The 19,305-nt window shown below is 38.2% G+C and overlaps 1 long non-coding RNA gene and 1 pseudogene across 1 annotated transcript in view; one reads left to right on the forward strand and one right to left on the reverse strand.

Annotated features, from left to right (window-relative positions):
• The first annotated feature begins 286 nt into the window (after positions 1 to 286).
• Positions 287 to 19,305, forward strand: part of LOC143690172 (uncharacterized) — a 38,621-nt gene continuing 19,602 nt past the window's right edge. Inside the window, exon 1 of the long non-coding RNA XR_013179022.1 lies at positions 287 to 428. This is a non-coding gene — a long non-coding RNA (uncharacterized LOC143690172). The remainder of the gene's footprint in view (positions 429 to 19,305) is intronic.
• Positions 11,677 to 13,118, reverse strand: LOC143690330 (glyceraldehyde-3-phosphate dehydrogenase pseudogene; annotated as a pseudogene).

Consider the following 19,305-nt stretch of genomic DNA (forward strand, 5'->3'; position numbering starts at 1 on the left):
ATTGATAGCAGGTGTTGATATTCTAGCCTCCTTTCTTAAAAAACTCCTGCTCTTTCCTCAATGATTTTTGGTGCTTGTTCTTTTTTCTTTTTTGCCCTCTCTCTTCCATGATACCTTTTCTTTCTGCACTGTCTCCTTCCACCCCCAGCCTTCTTCTTTTTTGGTCTTTTTTCTTACCAGCACTTCAGGCTGGAAATATTTTAGGAGCAGCTTGTTACATGATATTTCGCTAAAAATAATACAAGTCAAGTTATTGGCAAAAGACTTAGCCTTGGAGGAACACCAATTCCAGGAACACTGGTGTGGTAAATCTGTCCTGGTTTTTAAAACAGGATAAATCTCCGAGGTTTTGTCTCTGGTGGTGAGGGTGTCGACTAATGGAGATGCGTGATCATCCGGCTCCCTCCGTGGGTTCTGCTGACTTAAAAGTGAGTTCCTGCTGGATACGCATTTTGAGACAAATAGGTCTTACAGATTTGCGGAAGTGGTGTGTCTTCTTTGCCAGTTCACTGTCCTCTACTGACCTTTAGAAATTTGAGTTTCTGAAGTTTCTGTTCTCTTTTCTTGTTAGTCTATAGTCTATCCTTCCGCAAACTCACTTCCATTCGGTTTATGTAGTCTGGCAGCCGGTGGTTAAGTGCGCAGAGCCTGGGGCCAGACTGCTGGGTTCAAATCCTAGTTATGCACTTAATAGCTAGTTGATTTTAATAAATCTGGGCCTCAGTTTTATTGTAGTTTAAGTGGGTTTAATCATCGCATTTGCTGCAGAGGGTTGTTAGGAAACAGGAATAGTTAGGAAAATTTGCATTTGCAAATGTTACATTACGTAAACTTGCAAATACATCTATCAGGTTCAGACTTTTCCTCTGTGTTCCAGACACAAGTAACTGTCCGCTCCTGATCTCCAATTGGATATATCACAAGTGACATTTCTGGAACTGAATTCAATCTATTTCCTAAAATATCTGCTGCCTTTGGCCTTTCCCATGTCAGGGATTGCTACCTCCCACCCTTAAAGTCTGGAAGCCTGGGAATTAATTTCTCTTCACTCTACCTCACTTAGCACTACCGTCATTACAAGTGTTATTAACTCTGCCTCCTAAATAGCTTTTAAATCCTTCTATTCCTTTCACTTTTGCCAAGTCACCATCATCTGTTTTCTGAACCATAGCAATAAAGTCCTAATGGCCTTTCTGTGTTTATGTCACTCAAAATGTCCAAAACCTATCTAAGGGGATAAAAAAATATATATCCCCTTTAAAAACCCTTCCATGAATTTCCATTGCTTTTGGTTTTTAAAGCTTCAGATCTTTATATTTTTTGGCCTTTGCTTAACTCTCTAGAATCAACACTCTCTCTCTTTCTTCCTTTGTTTCACCACATGGGTCTTCCTTCAGTTCATTGAACATATGTTCTTTCCATCTTAGAAATTTTAAAGATGCTCTTCTCTCTGATAGAATAGTAGTCTTCTCCCTTGCCAATAATACTGTCCCTCATCTCCTGCACCTATCTCTTTAACTCTTCCTTCAAGAATCAATGCAGCTGTCCCTCCCCTCATTCCAGACCACTTGAGGTACGTCTGTTGGACATTTCGATCACACTCTTGCTTGTTTGTGTCATTTATTACAATCACAATGAAATATTTTCTTTAATTTCTAGCTTCCTGTTAGACTTCTCGTGAGGTAAAGACTGTGCTTACCTTGTTCAGTGCTGTATTTCTAGCACATAGAATGAGCTCAATTAATAAATTTGCACATAATTTTATTTGTGTCTCACACCTTTGATCACTGTCACTAGCTGTAGGTAAGGAATAAATTTAGCACCTACTACCATCCTGGCCCCAACCCCAATATCTAAAAAGCATCCTGAGTTCATAGACCCTGAACTTACAGAAATGTAATATCTGTATTTTCTTAAATAATTTTATGTCAAATTATCTGAGCATCTACATTGTTTAAAATAATACTCGATAGTCTTGAAGACATTTCTTTACTGTAAATATATATTATCTATGTTTTTGAAAAACTTACAAAGTACTGTTTCTATATAGTTTCTTTCCCAAGGTGTGCCTTTATTCCTATCCGTGACAGAATTTGAAGTGCAACCAAATCTCATTGTGACCTTCTATTTCAACTTTGTCCATCAGTGTCTACAATGAGCCACAAACCATTGAAATAAATAATTCTGTTCATCATTCATCAGTGGCCAAATTACCAGGAAAGCATAATAATACCCCAGGAATGAATGAAAAGAGAATGGAAGCCTGCTCAAAGGACACATTCACACTCTCAAGGATTTCTAGCTTTTTTGATGAAACAAGCTACATTGAATGAATCAGAAACTTTATCTGTTTTTATATCAGAAAAGCACATGAAAAAAGCAAAAGTGCTCTTGCATATTGAAATCAAGCATTAACTGTGAGACTATATATAATGATGGTATATAATATTTTCTCTATTGTTATATATATATTATAATTTAATAGTATATCTGTTTTATTTATATTTGAATTTCCATATAATTTCAGAAAAATTAAAAATGGAAAAAAAATCTTTGAGTATAAATATTTAACTTTAATACATGCTATTCATTTGCTTGGTTGGGATTTGATCTCAAGTGGAATGTCCTCAGATTTTAAAGCATGTTTGCCTTACCGTTTTGATTTATCTCTATGAATTTTAGCTACATTTTTTCTCCCTGTTGGAGATAGAAGTGAAGCAATGGAAAACACTTTCTCCTTTATAGTCTCATTGCATCTCTCTACTTAATCCCTGAACTCTTTCAGGGAATTAAAATTGCATTTGAAACTGTTTCCATCATGGTTGTTGAGTTGATTAGATGATTGAGGTTGGTGGATTATCCAGATCTCATTAGAACATACGATTTGCTCCACAGGGCTGTTTACCTCACCTTTCAAAGGGAACCATGTGAGGCTTGGATGTTCTGAAGTCTGGCATTTAGACTTTAATTTAGATTTTTTTCTCAAATCTTTTGAATTAATTATATATATATTTTTCAGAAATACAATCTCTTGGTGGCAAAGAATTCAACAAAGACATTGCTTTCTACATTAAGTAGCACTTTTCTTTACTAAAATAATTTTCAGAAGTCTCAAAATTGGTACCCTTATCATAGTAATTAAGGATTTGACATCCATTTATCTAAAATGCTTATTGTTTTAAAGATTTTCATTAGGTGTTTTTTTTCAGCTTCCATATTTCCTAACTAAATAATCCCACTCTTATTATTCTGTCATCACAGGCTCATTGACCTTCTTTGAAAAAACGCACATTCTATAGTTTTTCACCAAGTCAAATCCATCCCACCCTCAATTTTCACTAGGGTCCGTCCCTTGCTGCTCTCACTCTGGAAGGTCTTGTTGGAGCTGCCTCAAACCCTGGCTTTAGAATGGTGTGTGAATCATGCCTGGCCTCATAAACCCTCATATTCCCATGGCCATAGTGATTTGTTTAGACATGGTCATGTGCCCATATCAGTGCCTTTACGATATCATGAAATATTTGTGGAACTTTTGGAACAGGGGCAGGTTTTCTTTTTTGACTGGATTTAAGCCTGAAAAGATAGATGTTCTGAGGCTATTACAACCATCCTTCTATCAGAAAGGGAAATTCTTTCTGAGAATGGAGCAATTGTAATTAAACAGCCAGCCATTCATAGCCTGAGAAGTAGAGTCTGGGACCTTAAAATGTCATTAATGCCCTATAATAATCAGTTCTCAGTCTCTGAATGGTGATGTGAATTGTTTTATCAATTGTTTGGGGGGTCTAAAGCTGGAAGATACGATAGGGAATCTTCAAGAGGTCTATGAAGCCAAGTCTAATCACTGGTTATACAAATCTGTTGCAGTTAAAGGAAAGAAACGTAGATAGATGTTCTGGCTCAGGTTTCAAGGGTCTGTAGGACCCACTAGTTCATTCAATAATCAGTTAAACTGATCTCCTCCACGATTAGTTGACAAAGCCAATAATACAGTGTTATGCCATTTTATATGCCTAAGATAAACCTTAGCCAAATAGAACATGGCAAGAATATAATGATCTAAGGAACTCATTTGTAAATTATGGCAAAATATTCTAATTTTTCTACCTGATCTAGACTCAGGTTTGCTAATCACCCCTTGACTTTTTCTGCAGAGTTGTAACAGTTGTATAATAAAGAATGGGATCTAACCCAATACCTACTCAGTTGTATGACCCCAGGTAAGTCTTTATCTAAATATCCTCATCTTTGAAATGAAGGGCTAGCTAGATGTCCTCTAAAAACCTTTCTTCCTTTCTTCTTCATTCTCTCCCTCTTTCCCTCTCTCCCTCTCTCTCTTTCTCTTTCTTTGACAAGTTTTCAAACATAAATGACCACTTTAATACTTAGTTAAAATCCTTAAAAGAAATGATCCTTAGTCATATATAAGTGAGTGGTCCCCATAATGCAAAGGAGAGCACATAACAACTAAATGGGGGAGATTTTTCAAATTCTCATGCCTTCTTCTGGATGTTTCAGGAGAGGGATGGATGTACATTCTGAGGAAGTACCAATGGACCTCCAATACGCATCCTCATACCTCCACTTACAATTACTGTGCCAGAGAAAATATTTCTTCCAATGCAAGGCTTGGGATTCCCTTGATTTATCAACAAATGCATTGTTAATGAAAAATAATTATTGTACATACTACCATGCAACCTGAAATATCGAGGCAGAATGTTAGAGAATATTTGTTTGTTTTTCTTGATTTCTAATTTATTTAGCATTTCCCCTGCCAAAAGTACAAAGTTAATTTAATTTTTATTATTTGTGATGATGACAATAACAATAATAGACATTCATTGAGTGCTTACCAAGAGACAGGCATGTACTAAATTGTTTAAATGGATTATTTCATTCAATCCTTCCAGAAAGTTAAGTATCCAAGTTTTACAAATGGGAAAGCTGAGGCAGAGGTTAAAAAAGTCATATAGCTATAAAGTGGCATAGCTGAGCTTGGAACTCAGGACACCTGATAGTTGAACCTGTTCTCTTTACTACTCTCACTCCTATAAATGCTAGTAGCATTAATTTTGCACCTAGTATCTTCTATGCGCCAGGCACTATGTTGAGTGATTAAATCCATTATCTCACTTACACTGCACCACATCCTAGGCGGTAATTGTCATTCTTACAGAATCACAAGGCAGAAGACTTCTACATAATTGGATTATTTTGTACCTTAAATAAACATCTTTTATGCATTTATGAATAGCATATTGTTAAATGCATATGTATGAATGTCAGCTGTTACAGGGAAAGGCAGCTCCAGAGTAAATGCCATAGAATGAACCTATCTACTAAAGGCAGAAGTGTATGAAAATAGATCTGTTCCCCATAGCAAAATCAATTCTTTGTAAATCTGCTTATTGAGTATTTTTAATGAGAGTCAAGACTGAGGTAGTGGTTTATGACCCAGAACTAATGATCCTGGAAATATTTTTTTCATTAGCTTTGAGAAAAATGAAGTGATATTCCTTTCTCTAAAAGAGCAACATTCATCTTTAGGAAATGGTGACACTGTTTTAAAAGTAATTTTGAAATTAGTGTTATTAGATTTTCACTCTAATATTTTTCTATTTAAAAGCACTCTTGTATAGACTTATAGTTTCTATGGAATTGACAACTGAAATTTCAATTGGCCTCCTATTGGCTACCACTACTACTATCCTGTCCCTGAGAATCACCAACAATTAAGACTCAATCCCTGGCCTACAGGAATTTATCCCTGGACCTGCAGTCCATTTTACACCATGTCCCATTAGGGATGAAGTTTCCTCTGCCTCCTTGTAAGCTGATTGGCTGCATAAAATTCTTTATTTTTAAACATAAAATTCTTTGGAGAGTATTTAACCTTCATTTAGTTGAAGAGATAATATAAGCTTTCTTTTCCTTTGGCTTTGATATATATCTTCCATAGTTACGATTCTTATTAATATTTTAGGGTCTGCCTTGCCGGCGTGTAAATAAGCCCTGTTTTCTAGCAGACTGAGACTTAGTGATATACTAAGTGTTAAAAAATTATTCTCTTTAAAATCTCTGACAAATGAGGCATGAAAGATTGAGTTTTACAATAGGCACAAAGGAATCTGTCATTGATTTTTAGGTCTATGAAGGATTATGGTACAAATAGGGATTTGGCAGTAATCATATTTTTCCATTGATATTCTAGGCAATAGTAAACAAAACGTTATTTTAAAAATAAGTAAAAAGCCCTTCCATTTCAGAAGAATTACAAAATTTGTAGAATTACAAGGATAGGAAATGTGTACGTATAGATAGCTTAAGAGAAATTAAGACAGACCTTTCAAACATATTTATATGTATGTAGCTTTCTGGAAAGAAATGAAACTAACTTGTTTTTTTTGAGGTCTTTCTGTGTGTTAGTGTTTTAAGAAAAAAGGTCTCTAAAATATTGTCTTATGCTGTGGACTTAATAAAAGAGGAAACACAGGCTTAAAGATGTTAGTTAAATAAATCGTCCAAGGGCGTATAGCCTGTGAGTGGCAGAGCAGAATTTCAAACCCAGCTCTGTCTGACTCCAAAGCCTCTTTCCATTATATCATCCTGCATCCTTTTATGGGATGATTTAGTTGCCAACTGGGAATAAAATAAATGACCTCTTGAAATTCTTTCCATTGCCTTGATCTCAATATTGGCCTTAACACTGTTGTTTAGTGATTTGTATATACAGAGAAGAAACAATGTAACTTGATAAGTTTAATGTATTTTTTTCAAATTTAAGTTCTCCTAGCTCTTACTGGGTCATAAAATCTCAGTGGGAAGGAACCTTAAGGTTCATCTAGTACAAGCCAAGACCAACGTATAAATCAACCTACCAGTCTCTCTCTCTCTCTTGCTCAAAAAATATTTACCTAGCATCACTATGTGTTAAGCAATAGAGATAAAGCAGCAAACAACACAGAGAACCCATTTATTTGAAGCTTTTATCTTGTTGGCGCAACTCTCTTTTGTACTTTAAATTGCTCATTCCAGCAGACTATGGTAGATGCTGGGTTGTAAGGGAAAGAGAAAAAGCCAAAGCATTTCAAAAGATTTTCTTCTAATATAACTCATTAAGAATCCCCTGGGGCACAGTTGGCATCTAAGGTGGTAATTGGGTACATAAAAGTCTACCTTAGTGCTTTGCCCTTAGTCTGTGGTCTTATTAACTACTTGAAATGTTTTTTCCCCATGTTGCTTAGAAATTGTCAAAGGTCTAGAAATACTTTTGGGCTTCTCTGAGCAGACAAGAAGACAGATGGATCTAAAGAGTAGTGGTCGGCAGGAACCTGTGGTTAGTAGCTTCGTTTGAAGGTGGTTCTGAGGTGGAGTTGAGTAATTTGAGTGGGTGGCTGGGAAGGGATTTGGAAGGACAGAGAGGAAGTAACTGTAGAGAGTGCCCCAGAAGGATGAAATAACTGAAAGAATAGAGTGAGGAAGCCAGAAAAAATAGTCTGAAATGGTGCCTACCCCAGCCACACACACATTAACAGGGGCTGAGAGATATGCAAAGCCCCTACGTAAGAATGACACCCGATGTTCATTTTGCTGCTTTGCCTCCATTTAGCTCTGTTTTATTTTGTCTTGTGTGTGATTAACCATAATTAGATCTGTCTCCTTCCATGAGAAGAGAAACTGAGAGCAGTGAAGAATGACTGAGTCATCTCTGAATTCCCTACTACCCTGCTCAATGCCCCCTCCACTAACATAAGTTCCAAATATGGTCATTGGCCCTGCTTAGAGGAAAAGGATGGACTTATCATTTGTTTAGAGCATTTTTACATTGGTAAAGGGCCCATTGTACTTGGCAATAGTTTTGAATAACAATTGAGGCCAAGGAGATAAAGAGAGACAGAAATATATCCTGCTCCTAAGTGAATTCAGAGGGACGAAAACAACTACCCAGAGTTGTTTTCATGCTCTCAGAAGTGACAAACTGAAATCAAAGGGCATGAAAAGGTAAAAACAGAGTTGTTTTTCTTGTTTTATTACAGCTTGTTCCAGCCCAGCACAGTCCAAAAACTAAAGAACACACCAAGCAGAGAGTTAGACATAGGTTTTATTTGGGACTTACTAACAGGAGACAGCTCTTTTCTCGAAGTGGCCAATTGGGAAATAGAAATCAGTGATTCATAAAAAAGAAACAAAAACAAGAGGAAGTGGAGTGCCTTATATAGCAGAGCCTCCTAAGATTTGACTACAAAGAAGTCTCAGCTGAGTCTTCTGCAAGTTGATTACCAACAATGATTAAGCTCATCATGGGAAGGGGGTCCCGACACCTGGGAGGTCACACAACTCAAATCCTGATTTGGGGGATTCTCTGCATAATCTGTTTCCCTAGAACTTGCAAGTCTGAGGTTAAAAATAGGGTCATAAAACAGTTAACCAAATGACATTCCTTTTATTCAGTCCTCAGTCTACTTTATGAGAACTTCCATTGCCTTTTAATCGCCCCCTAAATATTCTGGGAAACCCAGTAGTTATTCACATGTGTTCTCTAAGTGGTAATTTTGACCACCATCTGCCAAGCACCTCTTTCCCCCTTTTTTTGTTCAGCTGCTGAGTAGTTGCTAAGAGCCAACAAGGGTTTCTGATAAGGGCACTCTTGCCTAGTGCGCATTAAAACCTATGATTCTCCCATCTTGCAGGGCAGGTGCAGGCCAATTCGAATGACTTCTCTGTCCACTGCTTCTATTCTGTGTGCCTCTATGCTGCACTTTGTCTTGGTGGCTGACCATATTGCAATGTAGTAAAGAGTATAGCATGGATTTTAAAGTCAGAAAGATATGAGTTACGATCCTGGGTCTGCCACTTTTTAACTGTGTTCACAGATAAGTTGCATATCTTCTCTAAGCCTCAGTTTCTTCATCTATAAAATGGAAACAGTAGTGACCCTATCATAGGGCCAGTGTGATGATTGATAAGGTAATATATATTAAGTGTTTAGCAATTAGAATAAGCTCAATAATTGCTAGCTTAATTATTATTGTCTGTTACCTAGCTTCCTAAAAATGCTGCCTTCTGCCTTGTGCTCTCAATGTCTGAAGATATTTTTGGTAAAACAGCCCTTAAAGTTTTTATTTTTGGTCCTTAGCCCCCAGGGGAGTTGAATAAGGAATGATCATGTTGGTCCCCAAATAACCCTGTTCCCCAACCCTGTCCCACTGTCTTGAACCAACATATTCCCCTCAATTCTCTCTTCGCTTAATAATGAACTGTTTCCTGGGGAGATCTTAACTTTATCATGCAAATAGAACCCTGAAAGATCCACCACAATGAACATGCAGACTGGGCCAGACATGTCTGAATCCTAGCATGAACACAGTTAAGATCTCCAGCACGTAAGGAAGGATTCGGCAATAGCTAGATGTTGATTGCAAACATAAAGGAGACAATGTAAGGAGAGAAAGAAAAGGTAGAGGGAACTGAAAGAAAGGAAAGAGAAAGAAAGAGAGAAAAGAAGGGAGGGATGGAAACAATAAGGAAGGAAGAAAATGATTTAAATATGGTAATGTTTTCTGAAAGTCAAAGGTTATATTTTAATTTTTATTTCCTACAGCTAATTACTGTATGTAGCCAGAAAACATATTTTTATTGCATTTCAAGGAAAATTCTTCAAAAAGATTGTTTGAAAAACACTGGCAGAAAAGCTGGGACCTGTTATCTGTCTAGTTGAAAATGTGCATCATGATTCACCAGGCACAATTCAATTGGAAATTACCCCCTCTTTTGTGCTTTTCAATGGAAGAAAAAAATTAATCTACTCAGTAATGAATGCATAGACCATTATAGTTATTGTGTTTCTTTCTAAAAAAATAACATGACAGCTTTATTCACTCCATGTGGCAAATCAAATTGCTTCAAGTAAAGTACAAATAAGACAAACACTAAAATTGAATTTTTCTTTCCTCTTGTACCCTGAGGCATATGCTATAGCTGTAATGTATAAATTGAAATGGCAATAATAATAGTAACCATGGAAAACCAAATGCAAATATTGAACTCAGTTAGACAACTGATTCCAAGGGGCTGCGATTTTCATGCTCCATCTGCTTGGAGAAAACTTCTTGTTAATCAGGACTATAACAGGACAAGGGTGTTGGGTTCTATTCCCTGGACCAGCTGTAAAAGCTTTTGAACAGTGATATTTATCTGTTGAGACTGGTTTATTTTTTATTTTATAATTTTCAAATATCTCTAGGAAGTTTGCTAACTGAAACTCTGAAGGGAAATTGGCCAAATGAATGCATGCTACACCATAGCAAACACCAATGAATCAACCAATGAATATTGAAAATTTAAATTAGGAAATTTGGCTTTTTAGTTTGCCTGTCTTCTGGAGACCATCCTTTATCACTGTCCTAGAGAGGAGAATAAGTTCAATATCCTTAAAATGGCCCAGTGAATACATTTGTGGAAGACTTAAATGAAACCAGCACACCAAATTTCAAACATGTTTTAAATGTCCTTCTTGATAAGATTCTGTACATTTCGAGAAAATTCTCATGTGACTTCCTTTTCGTTGACCTTGGAAAATTTTAAGATTGGTTCTATTTTATTTCCATTGTCTTTAATTAGAATAATTGCTGGAACCTGTGAATATAAAATATAATTTGTTGGAAAACAGAGAGAATATAAAACCTAAGCTTTATGATCATATTATTATTATTACAATTATTATTTTTAAAATAGTGGTGAAAAGCGATGGCTTTGGGTTTGGATGGACTTATCCCTGTGACCTTAGCCAAGTTACTTAACTTCTCAAAACCTCACTAACCTCTTCTATAAAATGGATACAAATTTCTATCTTGGAAAATAGTAAGGATTAAATAAACCTTAGCACAGTGCCTGGCTCATAGTGAATGGGATACAAATGGTAGCTATTAACATTATTGCTTTTAATCACATTAAATTTAAGATTGTGTGTTTAGTTCCTTCAGGAAGAAATGGATTGACTAGACTATAACTTGATAGATATAAATTGAAATAGAGCAGTTATTGCTAAGGGAAAAGCTTTTGCTAACGGTGAATCTTTCAGTGTGTTGCTTAGTGACATGCACATAATCAGGCAAAGGGACTGACTCTAGAAGAAGGGACCTCAAGCAGAGGGTTTTACACAGAGCAATCTAAGTAGGTGTATGCCATCATAGGTCTGGGCAGCCACATGTTCATCACAAAATGAAATGAAGGAAAGAGCCAAATAAATATCTACTTTGTGACTTTCATGTGCAGGCACCCTACTGAACACTTCATGTATTAATGACCCTACAAAGTCCGTATAATACTCATTTTAGAAATGAAGTAACTAAGGTTTAGAGACCACAAGAAACTTGCCTGAGGTCTTCCAGCTAATAGTAGAGAACTGGTGGTTTAAGCTTGGCCTTTATTTTCCATTAAACCTTGCTTTGCTTTTCTAAGTAGGCATACAGTCGATCCTGTTGTTGATATCAAGATGGCTGGGAGTGGGCCCACAGGGAAATGAGGGTCACCTAGTAAATAACTCTGTGCAAAGAAAGAAAGGGATACAGGAGGCACATATGCTTCAGGGATGATGGGCCTTCATGGGGGCAGCAGGTGAGCGATGATTCTGAGTATAGCACCACAGCAGCTCAAATGACCCCTAATTCTGAGCTACAGACTCATGTCTGGTGTAGCAATAAGAGAATGAGGAAAAAACATGACAGCTGTTTGTTCTGGGGTCAAATTGGGAGAGGAAGGTGGAGGGTGGGTACAGGCACTATACTGTCCAGGCTTGAATTCCAGCTTTCTTATGTATACCCTTAATGATGTGGCAGATTGAGTAACGTACCCTGGGAAAAAAAACACGTTCTTAATCTTAACACACATTCCTGTGGGTATGAAACCATTGTAAAGAGGCCCCCTTTTTGGGGGGGGGGGCTGGGTGTACTTTATTGATGGTACATGACAAAGGAGGGTTCTCAGCCCCTCCTCTTCTTCAGGTGTTCTAGGATGGAAGTTGTGGATAGTACTGGGAGGTCGAGTTGGGGCCAGGATTCCCCAGCAGCTGACAACCTCTATTCCTCTCATGCTGTCACTGGGGCTGGTGGTCCAGGGGCTTTTGGAGGCCATATAGACCATAAGGTCCACCACCCTGCTGCTGTAGCCAAATTCACTGTCATACCAGGAAATGAGGTTGCTAAAGTGGTCATTGAGGTCAATGTCAGCTGCAGCATCAAAAGTAGAAGAGTGGGTATCACTGTTAAAGACACAGGAGACAACTTGGTCCTCAGTGTAGCCAGGATGACCTTTAGGGGGCCCTCTGACACCTGCTTCACTACCTTCTTGATGTCATCATGTTTGGCCATATTCTCCAGTCTGTAGGTCAGATCCATGATGGACACATTGAGGGTAGGGACACAGAAGACCATGCCAATGACCTTCCCATTCAGCTCCAGAATGACATTGCCCATTGCCTTGACATTGCTGGTAGATGCAGGGATGATATTCTGGGCAGCCCCAGGGCTATCACATCACATTTTCCCAGAAAGGCCTTCCACAGTCTTCTGGGTGGCAGTGATGGTGTGGACAATGGTCATGAGTCTCTCCACAATGTCAAAGTTGTCATGGATGTCCTTGGCCAGGGGACCCAGGCAGTTGGTGGTACAGGAAGCATTGCTAATGATCTTGAGGAAGTAGTTCTATTTCTCATGGTTCATGCCCATCACAAACATGGGGGCATCAGCCAAAGGGGCAGAGGTGGTTACTCTTTTGGTGCCACCCTTCAAGTGAGCCCCATTCTTCTCCATGATTGTGAAGACACCAGTGGACTCTACAACATATTCACCACCAGCATTACCCCATTTGATAAGGGTGGGATCTCGCTCCTGGAAGACAGTAATGGGATTCCCATTGATGACAAGCTTTCTGTCCTCAACCTTAACGGTGCCTTTGAACTTGCCATGCGTGGAATCATACTGGAACATGTAGACCATGTAGTTGAGATCAGTGAAGGGGTCAATGATTGCAACAACCTGCACTTTGCCAGAGTTTACAGCAGCCCTGGTGACCAGGTGACCAATATGGCCAAATCTGTTTATTCTGACCTTCACCATCATACTTCAGAGATGTGACTGGCATTACATGACTCCCCATGGCATTCAAATAATTATCAGAGAGCAAGGTCTGTCCAGTGGGGAGGGGCAGAGAGCCAACAAGCCCTTTTGAAGATATTATTTTTAGTTGCATTGTGGCCAACTGAATCAGAATGAGTCTTATATCTACTACTGGAGACCTTATAAAAGAGAAAGATATGGGGATGAACCAGAAGCCAGAGTCAATAGAACACTAGAAGAGAAAGGAAAGGATATTGCCATGTGAAAAGAAAGTCAAGGAACCCAAGGATTTCCTGCCAGCCACACACTACCAATATTGGGAGAAAGCAAGCCTTCTAGCCTCTGAAACCATGAGATAGTAAATCCCTATGGTTATGCCAGCCCACTGTGTGGTATTTGTCATAGAAGGTGGAAAACTAAGATGGTGACCTGAGCAAGTAACTTTAACTTGTTCATCTGGAAAGTTGCAATAAAATAATGGCTACCTTTCAGTTTGTTGGCCAAATGAGTTAATACAACAACGGACTTAGAGGAATGCCTGGCATATAGTACATTCTCAATAAATGTTATCTGGTGCTATTCTATGAGTTACCAAGATTGTGGCAGATAATTTGATATTCCTAAATATCATTTCAAATCCTTGCATCTCCTTGTGTGGTTGGTGGCATTTTTGTTCCTCAGTGATGTCATAGCCAAGGATCAAAAGTAATAGGCCCTAGAAGGACTCCAGACAAGAAGGGCATATAATGCTTGAGCAATGCTTTTCCTCTCCCCTTCTCTAGAGCAAGTTAAAGTTCCTCCCAGAGTAGGTACAAGGAAAGCAGATGCTGGTGTGTGTTACCCAGAATGGCAACTGCATCTTCCTCTGGGCTCTTAACCAGATTCCCCAGGAGGAAAAGAGAATGGATAAAAAATACCCAGACAAGTTTGGGGAGTCTGGGAGTAGAGGGCATTTGGGTTCATTGTCAGACCTTGAGATATAAGCGAGAGTTGAGAGGTCTGCCTGGGGTCCAGGTCATCAGTAAAATGATTTCTTCTGCACTCATGATTAGCCCAGTGCTGGTGGCTGAAGCTAGTGCCACCAGATTTTCTGAGGCTCCCCATGGCATGCAAATAACTGTCAGAGAGCAAGTTCTGATAGATTTTTAGGATGGGGGTCAGGGGAAGCCAGTAGCTAGCTTTATAGATGCCTGAGGACCCCAGAGGTCCCAAAGCATATCTTAATGGGAGAACCGGAGATTTAGTTCCACTTCCTTCCATCACCAGACCACACAGTGTTTGTGGGTAAGCCTCTGGAAACTTACATCCCACCTGGGAAGTGGGATTGTAAAGCTCTAACTTCACTGAGTTTCTACCACAGTGTGATAACATGGGTACTTGAAGTACAAATTAAGTAGAGTCATAAATCAGGAGAATTACAATACTGCTCACCTGAATAAAATGTGTCTAAGGCATCAACAGCTTCATTACTGGTGGGAACAGTGCTCTGAGCAGACAGCACTTTTTTGATTGTACACATTCGCAGGTATCAGTGGCATGATGTGGGAGATTTTGCTTGGTTTTTGCTAATATGCTTAAAGTTTATTGAATGTAAATTAAGGCACTGTGTCAAGTTCTTAAATGGGATTATTTCATTTTGTCATCATAAAAGATCTGCGGGATGAGTACAGATACTAAAATGGAGGCTTATTGGGGTCAAGATTACACTGCTGGTCAGGACGTGATGGAACTGAGATTGAAACCCAGGCCATCTGTTGCTAGAGCCTGTGCAGTTAAATTCCTTGACATGTTCCTGCACTGAACCACTGTCAATGGTAGACTCTCTGACGGACACTGGCAACCTGCCTACTACTTTTGACCTTGGCATTGGCAATAGACCTCACCCAGGGGACATGTCCAGGAGAGGTAGAATGCACGACCATCGCTTGGACTCAAGATGACTAATTTGTAAGCCACACTGCAGAAATTCTAAAATATTTGGGAGGAATTTGAAGGATGGCTGGAGTTTTTCCTGATGGGGCCAAACCAAAAAAAAAAAATAGCTGTATTTTTGTCATGGCCATTATGTTCTTATTTTTATGCCTGGCTGGTGTGACTTAAGAGACAAAGGCCAAACAATTGAGATTTTCACCTATGACAAGAAGGCAATACAGGGGTCCTTTGAAGATATCACTGCATTGTCTTTTGGTATCTAATGCTGTTTAGACATCTGATTCCAGTCTGGTACTTATCACTCTGCTGTTAACGTAATTGTTCTCACTGGGTTTGCCTTTTAGGATCTTTTCTCCCTCCTTAGTATCCCGAAATTCCCTAGTGACGTGGGCAATGCACTTCATTCCTCCTGCTGGTGTCCAGAGACCATTTCAGTCTGAATCATTCATCCCTTCCTCAGTCATGAGGCATGTTTTCTAACCGAGGCCCTGGTTGATTATGTCCCATCTTTTTCTACTTCTTTCTTTTTTTTTCTAGAACCCATTAGTGTTATGTGGAACTCTTAGGAATTAGTTATTTAAGGCTTCCCCCCCCCCCCCCCCCTCTCAATCTTTCATTTTGTTGTCGCTTTGCTTTATATCCTGGAAGGTTTCTGGATTTTAACCGCTAGCATTCTTTTGATTTTTTTTTAACTTTCAGAAATCATGTTTTAAAACTCAGAGCTCTTTCTGTTATTGTTGTTTTGTTGTGTGTGTGTGTGTTTTTTTCTGTTTTGCTTTTCTATTCTTCTCCCTCTGGCGCTCTCTCTGTCTCTTTCTCTCTGGTAGGTGCCATATCTTTTCAAATCCCTGAGAATTCTAATTGGAATTTGTGTGTGTGTGTGTGTGTGTGTGTGTGTGTGTGTGTGTGTTTTACTTTGTAAAGTTCTCTTTTGCTCCCCAAATTATCTCCCCTTCTTTGGAGTCAGCTTTTGCTGTTTGTTTGTTCATCTTGAACTTTCTCTTTAAGTGTCCTGGTAAATCCTTCCTTGGGTGATTCTTAGTTTTCTATTCATATTTTTAAATGAATGAGTAATTGTGATGGGCTTACTTTACTCTTATATTAGTAGATCTATTTCTTGATATGTTTTTCTTCTTCCTTAGTGGGAAGTCTGACTGGGAGTCATATATAGTTAGTTGAGAGAAGTTCACTGACAGGATTCATTTTAGAGTAAATGGGGAAGGAGCCAGCAGTGGATATCAACCCCCAAGTTCCAGATTGAAGAGGGTTTTATTCTGAGGCTCCACTCTATATAAACCATAGCTCTGCTCCTAAGGTTTATTCGGGAAAAATGTTCTGGTATTTTTGTGTTTTATTTTTTAGCATTTTTTTTTTTTACATTTTGAAATAATTTCAAAGATATAGGACAGTTGCAAAAATAATACAAACTCCATACATATCCTTACCTCCCCCAGATACACAGATCCACCAAATTTAACATTTTGCCACCTTTGCCATATCGTTCTATTACCTACAATCTTTCTCTGTATATATAGATGATATATATTCATTTATCCTTTCACCTGTACAACCTTCATCCATCTATTACCTGAACATTTAAGAGCAGATTGCACACATCATACTCCTGGAACGCATAATACTTCATAACATCCCCTACAAGTTAGGATATTCATTTATGTAACCACCTTAAGTGCAGTTATCAAATTCAAGAAATTTAACATTGATATAAAGCTTGCATTCTATATTCCATTTTTTCTTATGTCTTTATAATCTTCTTCTGTAACGCATATACTGGCATGCTTGACGGGGTCCCACAGGTTCCTCAGGCTCTGTTAATTTTTTTTTCATTTTTTCCTTCCTTCTGCTCCTCAATCTGGATAATTTCAATTGTCTTGCCTTCAAGTTCTGCTTCTTTCTTTCACCTGTTCCAATATACTCTTGAATCCCTCCAGGGAATTTTTCATTTCTGTTACATGGTCTTCAGCTCTGTTTGTTTCTTTTACATAATTTCTGTCTCTCCATTGATATTCCTTTTGTGTTCATCTATCACTTTCCTGATTTCTCTTAGCTCTTTGAGCATATTTAGAGTCATCTTTTTAAAAGTCTTTTTCTGGAATGTCCTAGGTCTGATCCTCCTCATTGGTGATTTCTAATGCTTTAATCTCTTTTTGCCTGGGTTATCACAGCTTATTTCTTTGTATGTTTTGTAATCTTTTGTTGAAACCTTGAAATTTTTATATGTTATCATGAATTGCTGGAATTTAGACCCTGAGAGGTGTGTTCCTTAAGCTTGTATCTAGCTGGTGTTATGACAGAGTTTTCCTTGAATATCAGGAGCTAAACGAAAAAAAAAAAAAAAAAAAGGAAGGGAAAAGAAGTATACATCTCCCAGTCTTTGCATATTGGTCCATATGAATGCTCTCTTTCAGAAAGGCTTATCCAGGCAACTGAACTTGGAGAATAGCTCCAGGCCAAAGCACAGGAATCTCCCTATTTATTTGTGCCCATGTCTCTTGTCTTGAGTACATGTGTGAGGACCTAAGAATTCTCCTGTTTACATGGATAAAAATGTCTTTTCCCTGAAGGAACAGTTTCCTCAGAGTTCCAGGCATTGCACTATTTGTCGTGCCTTGCCTCCAGCAATATGACTTGACTACTCTCCCTCAGCGTTCTGTAGGAGAGCTCTGTGAGATGCTTCCTATGTACTGTTCAAGTTCGGAGGTGAGTCTTTCAGGCCACACCAGGAAGACTGGACCAGTATGTGCATGAGGGTGACTCTGCTCCCTCTGAAACTGGGACCAGGGAACTGCATTCAATGTGTGGCCTGGCTCTGCACAAAGCTGGAGAGTGGGTGGGGGGAGGGGGTCAGTTCGGGCACCATGAGATCCCACCACTCTCAAGTGGCTTTTTCTTTAGTTGTCCCTTTCCCTGTTGCAGTCTTTTAACTATTCTAGAGCTTTTAGAAAGATGTTTTTGCTAGTTTATCAAAAGTTCTGTGTGGGGATAGAGCATCAATCTTTTCACTCCTCTGTCATAAGTGATCACCTCTGACTGTTTTTGGCAGATAATGATAATGGTGATAAAGACTATAAAGATGATAGTTAATATTTATATAGCACCAAATGCCAGGCACCGTCTTTAGAACATCACATATGAATTCATTTAGCACTCACAACAAATCTATGGCTTGGGTTCTATTATTATCCTTCTTTCACATACAGGGTAATGGGGGCACAGAGAGGTTAAATAACCTGCCAAATGTTACACAGCTAGTAAGTTGCAAAAGTAAGCTTCAAGTTTCCATATATAGACATAAATAATGTTTTCAGCCCCATGTCTCCCTCGTCCCTGCTGACTCTGAGCTTGGGATCATTCCAACTTTCCCATTGGTAGAAAAGCTCCCACCTCACTGCAGCCACCCTTGTAGGTGAGCCTATGTTCTTCCATCTGCTTCCTGTCAACCTGAAATCTGCTGAAATTTCTCATTTCCGAACAATCACCATTCTTCAACCCAACCTTAAGTACTTTGCTGTTATTGCTTTATTCTTTTTTGTTCTATATTTCCATTTCATTGGGTCCTCAGGAGGCCTAGGTTGTAAATGTGTGTGCTCAGGCTACCATCTTGAAATAATTTAGGAAGTATATATGCATCTATGGTTATTTCTGTATATTTAGAAGGCACAGTGCAAAAAAGTATAGTTTCAAGCTTTACCATTAGTTTCTAGTCACTTATTTTATATTTCTTAATATATATTTTAATTTACTTAATGTTTATTTATATTAAGAAAGATATATATTGTCACCTGGATTTAAAATTGAATAAGTATGGGTTCCAAATAGATTCTTCTCTATAATTTTCACTAGAATTCTAAGTAGATATTTAAAAGCCTGAAGAAAGAGTTTATTTAAGCTAAAATTAGTTGGAATTTTAAAGGTACTTCAGTGAAGCAATTCTTCCAAGAAATATGAGTGAAAATGATAGTTTGCACTTCAGTATTGGGTGAATTTCTAAAAAAATCAACTAGAGTGGTTTATTAGATGCTGATGTCTCTGTTTGTAAAATATTCCACATAAAAACAAATAAACTAATTTTCCCACACAAAACATTAAAAACTTTTGGGTTTTAGTAAAAACTTTTGGTTTAGTAATAATTACTATAAGGATTAAATAACCTAATAAATATATATGAAAGCAAAAAGCAAGGCACCTTGTAAGTGGTTGACAAATAAGTTTTTTCTTGAGGTATGGAATCTTA

The sequence above is a fragment of the Tamandua tetradactyla genome, chromosome 7 (assembly GCF_023851605.1).
Source record: "Tamandua tetradactyla isolate mTamTet1 chromosome 7, mTamTet1.pri, whole genome shotgun sequence".
NCBI classification, from domain to species: Eukaryota; Metazoa; Chordata; class Mammalia; order Pilosa; family Myrmecophagidae; genus Tamandua; species Tamandua tetradactyla.